At 48.8% G+C, this 10,579-nt stretch overlaps 1 long non-coding RNA gene across 1 annotated transcript; it reads right to left on the bottom strand.

Moving 5' to 3' along the window:
- Positions 1-542: 542 nt before the first annotated feature.
- Positions 543-8,566, bottom strand: LOC147360505 (uncharacterized). The gene is made up of 3 exons (XR_015139204.1): positions 8,020-8,566; positions 798-907; positions 543-675 (listed from the first exon to the last, which is right to left on the bottom strand). It is a non-coding gene; the product is annotated as an uncharacterized LOC147360505 (long non-coding RNA).
- Positions 8,567-10,579: the final 2,013 nt, after the last annotated feature.

Below are 10,579 nucleotides of genomic sequence, written 5' to 3'. Positions count from 1 at the left end.
CATTCATTTCACAAATAGGAACTGAACATTAACTCCAAGCCAGACACTGTGGGACCTGGTGCTGAACAGACAGACATGGCCCCTGCTCTCACTCATCTACAAAGCAACATGGGACAGAAATTACGAACACGGGATCTTGGTCCTAAGTTCAAATGCCAGACCCCTCCTTTTGCTAACTGTGTCTTTGGGCACCTTTACCTAAACTCTCGCTGCACCTGAATTTCCTGTACTATAAGCAGGAGATCACGACAGATCCTACCTCATAAGGTGTTGTGACACTTGAATAAATACACGTAAAGCAACACAAGGAAGCAGCCAGTAACTGTTAGCTTGATCATTTCAAGCAAGTGGAGAAGACAGATATTAACAAATACATGATTCCAAATGGCCATAATCACGTGGCAGGAAAGAAACCTCCACCATTCAGTACAATGCTTAACTGATTTGCGATCGCTGCTCTTTCTTTGCTGTGTTAGAAAACTCCAACCTTCCCCCACCCCTACCGCCCCCTGCCCTGCCCCCGTCCTGCCCCACAGCCCTGCCTGGAAGGGCAAACTCTGGCACTCACCTGGAGCAGCACGTACCCATCAGGTGCATCCTCTCTCCAGCATCCCAGAAAGAGAAGCCAGGTTCAGTTGTGAATGACATGGGCTTTGTCTTGTGGACCTTCGTGGTCTGTGGCAAAAGAAGAGACAGTGGTGATTGTGAAGGGATTGGAGAGGGCTCAGAGGAGTCCCAGGTGCAAGCAAGGCAGGCAGTGGATGGATCACGCCTCTGACCTTGCTCTGCATGCTTACCTGTTGACTTTCCATCTGACCCACTCGATGAGGGAGCTGGGTGCTTTGCCTCTTGTTCACAGCTCTCTCCGCAGCACCCAGAATCATGATGGAAGTTCAGCGCGAAGGACCTGAGAAAAGAATGAGACAGTAAGTGAATGAAGGCGGGGTGGGGGGTGGGCATGCCCAATCCAAAGGGATGGGAGACCCTGGGGCACTTGGCAAGGTGGAAGAGAGGAGCTCCCGGACTTGGACTTGGAGGCAGGTTGAACCCCCATCCTGGGCCAGCTAGGACTGCCCCAAGACAATACTGACCTGACCCTTCCCCCAGGCGGGACCATTTCTCAGTCCTACCAAGGCCCTACCACACTTGGGGACTGGCTTGTCTTATTTCCAGAAGCTTCTTCTCTCCCCACCCAACCCCCCTCCATGGCCCAGCAGCCTCTTTAGCACCTTTCTGAGTTTCGAACATCTGTGCATCTGATCACAGGCAGCACCGGCGCTGACAAGCTCCTACCGCTTGATGAAATCACACCCCACCCAGAAGTGAGAATGGGCTCGGGCCGGGGCCAGCAAGGTAGGGCTGCCCGTATGGCTTGGGGAAGAACCACTGCAGGCAGAAGCCCCTCCCTGAGAAGGGGCTTCTTGCGGGGGTCTGCGGTTGGTATATGGGGGAGGCAGGACTCCTCCATGCCTCCTCTTCTCCCCCACCTCTCCATTTCTGTCAGCCCTGTTCCTCTCTGCTGAACCCATGGACCCAGGAGAGCTGATGCTTTGCATTTGGGGGTAACAACTAGCTCTTGAAAGCCTTTATGCTACTTGCCAACCAATGGTCCTAGAAGTACCCAACTCACAGACATGGCCCTTTGGCCCAAGCAGTGGGTTTGTTGTTGTTAATGATGGTATTGTAAATTTGTTGGCAACAATTTTTAAAATTATTTATTTATTTAAAGCAATTATCCTTCAAGTAAAAAAAAAAAAAGACTGGCTTCCACTGCAGGGGGCACAGATTCCATCTCTAGTTGGCGAACTAAGATTTCACATGCCCAAGTGGTGCGAGGGGGATGAGGGATGTAGGGAAGTAGGGACCCAAAGAGTCTCCCATGTTAGTGGGAGGGGTGAAAATAAGGATATGGCTTCTACTGGCCAATTAGGTGAGGTGTTTTTTAAAACATGTGTGACTCAGCAAGTCCAACATGGGTCATCTGTCTTCAGAAACAAATCTTTATAAAAGCAAATACTTTATATAAGCAAATGCTCGGCTTCAAGGATATTTGTCACAGCCTAACTCAAAATAACTTCTAAGTGGACAAACTAAGTAGTAGGAGGGGTTAGTTAAATACATTATGATCTATTCATCTAATTGAATGCAGTCCTCCCTTTGCGGAATGCAGAATTACATGGAGAATTCTCAAGGGCATTCTGCTGAGTGAAAAAAAAAAGTCTCCAAGGGTTATATACTGTGTAATTTCATTTATGTAACATTCTTGAAATGATAAAATTATAGAAATGGAGAGCACAGTATCAGATGCCAGGAGTGGGATGAGCTGTGGCTATAAAAGGAGGGCAGGAAGGGTCCTGAGTGGCACTTTAATGGACTATGTGTCTATGACCACCCCACCCCCTAATTTCATGTTGAAATCCTCACCCCCAGTGAGGCAGCATTGGAGGAGGTGGAGGTTTTGGGAGGTGCTTAGGTCATGCGCGTGAAGCCCTCCTGAATGGGATAGGAGGCCAGAGAGCACCCTGCCCCCTCTGCTTTGTTAGGACACAGCCATGTGGAGAGTGGGCAGCAGGATGCCTCCATCGGAAGGGTCCGTGAGGGTGAGCACAGATGCTAATCAATCTCACAACAGTGAACTCTTAGGTGGAGCTTGCTCAGTTGTTTCAGTCGTGTCCGACTCTTTGTGACCCCATGGACTGTAGCCCACCAGGCTCCTCTGTCCACCGGATTCTCCAGGCAAGAATACTGGGGTGGGTTGCCATTTTCTTACTTCACTTAAGTGGAGAGGCCTGCTCTATGATTTCCTATATTTTCCAAATTTTCTCCCAATGAATATGTGCTGTGTTAATATAAAGAGAAACACATTTCTCGGAGACAGGAAGAAACTTACAGATCTCCTGGTGAACAGAGAAAGCATTACTTGCTCAGACTCAAAACCCTCACCCCAGGACTTCCCCAGTGGCCCGGTGGCTAAGAATTCACACTTTCAGGGCAGGGGCCCTGGATTAGATGCTTGGTCAGGGATCCCACAGACCGCAGCTAAGAGTTCACAGGCTGCCACTAAAAATCCCAAGTGCTTCAATTAAGATCAGGTGCAGCCACATAAATAAATGATGATAGTAATAATAATAAAAACCCTCACCCATCCCGAGGACAAATGGTCAACTTCCTCATTCTCCAGCACACCCTGATCCCACCACCCTAGAGCTCCCCGCACTGCCCCTGTCTACACCCTACTCTCCTCATGGTTCAGGTCACATATTGCCTTCTCCAGGAAACCCCAGGGCTGACCCCAGAGGACCTCTAGAAGCCAGCATGCCCTTCCCCATGAGGAATTCCTCAAGGGTGGGGCTGATCTTTTTTCTCTTGGTCTCCCTTACTGACCCAGCACCAGTCCCCTCTCGCAAGTCTATAAACTATCATGGAAGGACTCATGGCTGAAGAAGCAGGCAGACCCCTGATTCTGTCCCCACCAGATGTGAAACTGTGAGGCTCTGAGCCTCAGCTTCTTCACGTGTAACACTGGACAGCTAGGAATTTGATAAAAATGACAGGATCTCTTACATAAGGATCATTTTACAAAGGAATTGCTGTAAAGACTGGAAACCAGGTATGTCAAGTGCCCAGCACAGCAGCTTGTTTAGTCACTGCTTGTTTGTATTAATAATCAAGAATGACTAAAAAACGGCAAACTGTGGGTGTGGCACTCCATGCAAAGATCCCCAAACCTCAGCTGGTCAGAGGGCTGAGTGTCATGGCCAAGGTCACCTAAAAGTCCAGGAGCCTCAGAATTAAAGCAGCAGCAGTGATCACTCCAGTACTCTTGCCTGGAAAATCCCAAGGATGGAGGAGCCTGGTAGGCTGCAGTCCATGGGGTTGCTAAGAGTCGGACATGACTGAACGACTTCACTTTGACTTTTCACTTTCATGCATTGGAGAAGGAAATGGCAACCCACTCCAGTGTTCTTGCCTGGAGAATCCCAGGGATGGGGGAGCCTGGTGGGCTGCCGTCTATGGGGTTGCACAGAGTCGGACACGACTGAAGCGACTTAGCAGCAGCAGCAGCAACAGCAGTGATGACAAAGAGAAGGATGGGGAGGAGGGGAAGGGAGGAGGAAGAGAGAGGGAGGAAAAATGGGAGAAGGGGGAGAAGAGAGGAATATTCATCGGGGAGGGGGAAGAAGAGGAAGAACAAGGGCTAAAGGGGAAGGGGGAAGAGAGAGAAACATGTTCCTCTTGTTAAATTCCCTAGTTGACCTCCTGGCCCCACATGGCTGCTCCAGTTCTCCTGCCATCACGTCCAACTCCCAACCAGCAAGCATGAAGAAAGAGAAGGGGATTATATACTTCCCACTGGCTAGAGCCAAGACACATGATCTCCTCAAGCTTCAAGGCATCCTGGGAAATGCTGTCTGTGTTCCAATGACCTTGTGGCCACCTAAAGTTGGAGCTGTTGTTGTTTAGTCGCTAGGTCGTGTCCGATTCTTTGAGACCCCATGGACTGTAGACTGCCAGGCTCCTCTGTCCATGGGATTACCCAGGCAAGAATACTGGAGTGGGTTGCCACTTCCTTCTCCAGGGGATCTTCCCAACCCAGGGATCAAACCCATGTCTCCTACATTGGCAGGCAGATTCTTTGCCACTGAGCCACCAGGGAAGCCCAAAGAAACAGGGTTCTTTCATTAAAAGCAGAGTCTGCTATTTACACATGGGGAAACAGAGACACAGAGAGAAAAGTAAAGTGCCATGCAGACTCCAAGTGGAGTTTGTAGCAGGCAGGATAAAGCTACTCTCTGCCACCCAACCAAAAATCTCTGGTCCTAATCCCTGGACGTAGTAAAGGAAAAGTGAAGTGAAAGTCACTCAGTCATGTCCTACTCTTTGCAACCCCATGGACTATACAGTCCATGGAATTCTCCAGGCCAGAATACTGGAGTGGGTAGCCTTTCCCTTCTCCAGGGGATCTTCCCAACCCAGGGATCAAGAGAATGATTGAATTAGGGACCTTGAGATGGGGATAGTGTCCTGGATTATGTGATGGGCTCTAAATGCAATCACATGTACCCCTACAAGAGGGAAGCAGAGGGAAACCTGAAGATGTTGTCCCTGAAGACTGGAGTGATGGGGTCACAAATTAAGGATCACCAGCAGCCACCAGGGTGATCACCAGGATGAGGCCAGAAGTATTCTCCCCTTAAGGGGGAGCATGGCCTCAGCCTGCACCCTGATTTCAGCTCTGAGGCAGTGACTTCAGGCATCTGGTCTGCAGACTGTGAGAGGAGAGGTTTTTGGTATTGGCGTTTTGGGTTTTTTTTGGGGGGATGGGGTGGGGGGAATTATTTTGCTTGGAAGGAAAGCTATGACAAACCTAGACAGCATATTAAAAAGCAGAGACATCACTTTGCTGACAATGGTCCATCTAGTCAAAGCAATGGTTTTTCCAGTAGTCATGCACAGATGTGAGAGTTGAACCATAAAGAAGGCTGAGCACCAAAGAATTGATGCTTTTGAACTGTAATACTGGAGAAGACTCAAGAGTCCTTTGGACCCCAAGGAGATCAAACCAGTCAGTCCTAACAGAAATCAACCCTGAATATTCACTGGAAGGGTTGATCCTGAAGCGCCAATACTTTGGCCACCTGATGCAAAGAGCCAACTCATTAGAAAAGACCCTGATGCTGGGAAAGATTGAGGACAGGAGAAGCGGACGACAGAGGATGAGATGGTTGGATGGCATCACCAACTCAGTGGACATGAATTTGAGCAAACTCTGAGAGACAGTGAAGGACAGGGAAGCCTGGCATGCTGCAGTCCATGGGGTCACAAAAAGTCAGACATGACTTAGCTGCTGAACAACAACAAAGCAATAGTAATATTTAGTTTATTTATTTATTTGGCTGCACTGGGTCTCAGTTGTGGTATGCAGGATCTTTAGTTGCAGCATGCTTGACTTTGTTTTGGGGGGCTCAAAAATCACCGCAGATGGTGACCGCAGCCATGAAATTAAAAGACGCTTACTCCTTGGAAGGAAAGTTATGACCAACCTAGATAGCATATTCAAAAGCAGAGACATTCCTTTGCCAACAAAGGTTTGTCTAGTCAAGGCTATGGTTTTACCTGTGATCATGTATGAATGTGAGAGTTGGACTGTGAAGAAGGCTGAACGCCGAAGAATTGATGCTTTTGAACTGTGGTGTTGGAGAAGACTCTTGAGAGTCCCTTGGACTGCAAGGAGATCCAACCAGTCCATTCTGAAGGAGATCAGCCCTGGGATTTCTTTGGAGGGAATGATGCTGAAGCTGAAACTCCAGTACTTTGGCCACCTCATGCGAAGAGTTGACTCATTTGAAAAGACTGATGCTGGGAGGGATTGGGGGCAGGAGGAGAAGGGGACGACAGAGGATGAGATGGCTGGATGGCATCACTGACTCGATGGACATGAGTCTGGGTGAACTCTGGGAGTTGGTGATGGACAGGGAGGCCTGGCGTGCTGCGATTCATGGGGTCGCAAAGAGTCGGACACGACTGAGCAACTGAACTGAACTGAACTGAACTCTTAGTTACGTCATGTGGGACCTAGTTTCCTAACCAGGGATGGAACCTGGGTCCCCTGTACTGGGAGCATGGAGTCTTAGCCAATGGACCACCAGGAGAGTCCCTAGATTTCCGTAGCTTTTAAGTCGCTAACTTTATGTTAGTTTGTTACTAACCCAGCCACAAGGAACTAACCCCGACTCTAAGCAAACCCAGGCTGCCTGGCTCCAGTGAGCATGTTCTTTACCTTTATGACACCAGAAGTCCACAGAAGGAAGAAAGGTAGGGACCTGTCCCAGCACTTTGAGTCAGAGATCTGGACTCTGAGCACCTGCCCCTGCCCACTGTGTCAGGCCATGTCCCTCAGACACCAGGGGACAGAAAAAGCAAGCTTGTCACCTGGCACTGGGCAGTCCCAGCCCCAAGGCCACAGGATGCTACATTCCATCACATTGTCAGCAGTTTCCTCAGTCTAGGGGCTGGAGTGAGCAAGGAGAAGAGACCTAATTTAGGATGAGCTCACTGGGAGGGTTATTTATTCTATCGCTGGGCCATCAGCATTTCCATGTGGAGCCCACGCGCTGAGCCAGGAGGTGGTGAGGTGTCCCCAGAGAACTCCTGCAGCTTGTGTGCAAAGCTCCTGGGGTGGAAACAAGCCCAAGCCACCTTCTCTTTCTTTTAATTTTTTTTTTTTTTCCTTTTCTTCCTTCTGCAAGTCTATTTCGTATCCTACCCTAAGCCTCACCAAGTTGGGTTCACTGATGATGGAGCAGACTGGTCACCTGGAAACCCAGAGCACATTCTTACAATCTCCCTTTCAATCTGCCCACACCTGGTCTATCACCAAGTCCTGTTGATTCTGCTTCCAAAGCATCTTTGGGCTCCAGCCATCGCCACCATTAACGTCCTGGTCCAGATTCTCTCCGCCTCTCTCCTGCCCGCCAATGCTAGCAACTTTCAACCCATTCCTCATGCTGCTGGAGTCCTTTGTGCCAAGTGAGAATCATATCAGACCACCACTACGAACTGAAGTGTCCCCCCAAACTCATGTCCACCTAAAACCTCACATGGGACCTTATAGGAAATATGCTCTCTGCAGGTGTAATTAGTTAAGATGAGATCATACTGGATTACGGTGGACCCTAAGACCAACGACCAGTGCTCCTAAGAGGAGAGCACACACAGAGACACACACACAAAAGAGGGCTGCACACACAGAAGCAGAGGTTGGGGTGACACAGCTGCAAACAAGGAAAACCAAGAACTGACAGGAGCCCCCAGAAGCTGGAAGAGCCAGGAAGGACCCCTCTCCAGAGTCACTGGAGGGAACTGACACCGTAAGTTCAGACTTCTAACTCTCTGAATTCCAACAAAATACATTTCTCTCATTTCAGCCACACTTTTTGTTTGGTTGGTTGGTTTTGTTTTTTAATTGCAGCAGCCCCAGGAAACTCACACAGCCCATCCCTCCCACTCCGTCCTTACTTCACTCCCGTCAAGGGCATCACAGGCTCTCAGGATAGTGATGAAGCTCATTTCCTCAGCTTCCAAACTCCACGTCCACCCTCATCGCTCTCCCTGTCTGTCTCTCTGCTCCAGCCTTCTGTTTTTTGTCCCTTGGTTTCTCCATGTTCTTTTCTCCACAGTCTTGTCACTTGCTACTCCCTCCACCTAGAACTCTCCACTGAAAGTGGTCTGGTGGCCTGGAGAGGGGTGGGCCTGAGAACCAGTTCCTGGGGCCTCAGTTCCCTGCAGTTCCCAGAGGGACACATCCAGCCAGAGTGAGGGTGAAGCCTGGAAGAGAACATGGCTGCCACCGAGCACGGACTTTTGTAGAACGTTACGTGGTTTCTGAGTTTCTGAGTATCCAGCCCAGCGCCCTTCACTCCAAAAGGTGTACCTGCTACACTGGCCATATATGGATGTTTCTCTTTAAGAGTATGTGTGTTTCAGCTCCAGATTCTGAACATGACCCGTTGGGTGTCTTCCATCTGGCACCTCAACAACCAAATTCTGTGACTTCCAGGTCGTCCTGCACCTACTTGCTCTGTGTTCTCCTGTGAAAGGCCCTTTGTTGCTCTCAGGAAATGTCCCAATAACAAAGGACAGTTAATTTCACTTCTCTCTCTGGGCTGGACTTGGGCCAAAAGGGAAGGGAGGCGAAGGGCCATGGGGTTAAGGGTCGATACTCCTGCTAGAATATAAGGTCAGTGAGGGCGCAGGGCCCAGCCCACCCTCTGCCACCTCAGAGCAGCACAGGGTGTTGAACATCTCTTGTTGCACACCCAGCATCTGCCCAACTCTATATTTTTGTTCCTGGGTTCCCTTAGTTGACTTTGTTCCTTAATTTCTCTAGCAAACCAATCAGATCATCCCATTTCATAGGTTCAAGGAGAAGCACGTGACCCTATCAGAGCCAGTGACTCACAAAGACACAGTTACCGGGGCTTCTGGGAAACTCCTTGTTCCCCTCGCTGTGGAATCAGGAAGCTCATGTTGCCCTGGAGCTGTTGGCAACTGTCTTATTAGACTGGAATGAGGGACCAAAGAAAGAGAGGGAAGACTCAGCCCTTTTCCTATTCCTAGAGCCCCAGATCCAGCTTTCCCTTAGAGCCAGATTTGATTCACCCCCTAGATTACTAAAGTTACATAAACTTATTTTCTCCCTTAAATTAGTTTGCATTGCATTTTGGGGACATATATAATGAGAACTGCACCATAAAGAAGGCTGAGTGCCAAAGAATTGATGCTTTCAAATTGTGGTGCTGGAGAAGATTCCTGAGAGTCTCTTGAACTACAAGGAGATCAAACCAGTCAATCCTAAAGGAAATCAACCCTGAATATCATTGGAAGGATTAATGCTGAAGCTAAAGCTCCAATACTTTGGCCACCTAATGCAAAGAGCTGAAGAGCTGACTCATTGGAAAAGACCCTGATGCTGGGGAAGATTGATGGCAGGAGGAGAAGGGGACAACAGAGGATGAGATGGTTGGATGTCATCACCGACTCAATGGACATGAGTTTGAGCAAACTCCAGGAGATAGTAAAGGACAGGGAAGCCTGGTGTGCTGCAGTCCATAGAGTCACAAGGAGTCGGACACTTGGCCACATATTCATATGAATGAATGAATAAAAACTAACCTCCAGTGAAAGCCACTGGATATTGTCACCCACCCCTCAGGTCTCATCTCATAGCAACTCAGCAGTTTTCACAAACAAAGACAATTTCCTCCCTCAGGGATTCTCAGGGCACCATGAAGGTTGTTCATTTTTTTCACTCTATTGCCAAGGTTGAAATTATTACAGTTGCATTTAGAGGAAAGACCAACACTGTTCTGGGCCTGTCTTGCAGGTGAAGAAATTGAAGTTTAGAGAAATTAATAACCTGCCACAGGATCACACAGTTTGTGAATGGAAGAGCCTAAATCCCAAATCGCAGACTTTTTATTTTTCTGGTTGATAGACAAGTACTTCTGTGGTGACTTTTTTTTTTTTTTTTTTTGCTGCAGCACACAGCAGGTGGGATCTTAGTTCCCTGGCCAGGGATCCCACCAGTGCCCCCTTGCATTGGAAGTCTTAACCACTGGACCGCCAGGGAAGTTCCCAGTGGTGATGTCCTGATGGAGGATCAGGCCAGGGTCCTCATATAAGCCAAAGTCACCCAGAGAGACTTTCTTTGATGGTGGAAATACTCTAAGTCTGCACATGAGGTTCTCAAGCACTTGCCACATGGCTCATGTGACTGAGGATCTCAACATTTTAAATCATATCTTGATTCATTTAAATTTAGATTTACATTACCACATCTGTGCATGTGTGCATGCTCAGTCACTTGAGTCATGCCCAACTCTTTGCGACCCTATGGACTGCAGCGTGCCAGGCTTCTCTGTCCATGGGATTCTCTAGGCAAGAATACTGGAGTGGGTTGCCATGCCCTCCTACAGGGGATCTTCCTGACCCAAGGATTGAACCCATGTCTCCTGCATTGCTGGAGGCTTCTCTACCCACTGAGCCACCTGGGAACCCCACACATGGCTAGTGGCTA

This window comes from Bos grunniens, chromosome 13 (genome assembly GCF_055505025.1).
Source record: "Bos grunniens cultivar Pamir isolate PY7600 chromosome 13, Bosgru_T2T1.0, whole genome shotgun sequence".
Classification (NCBI taxonomy): domain Eukaryota; kingdom Metazoa; phylum Chordata; class Mammalia; order Artiodactyla; family Bovidae; genus Bos; species Bos grunniens.
The sequence above is the reverse complement of the archived record's forward strand: the minus strand, read 5'-3'. Positions and strand labels throughout refer to the sequence as shown.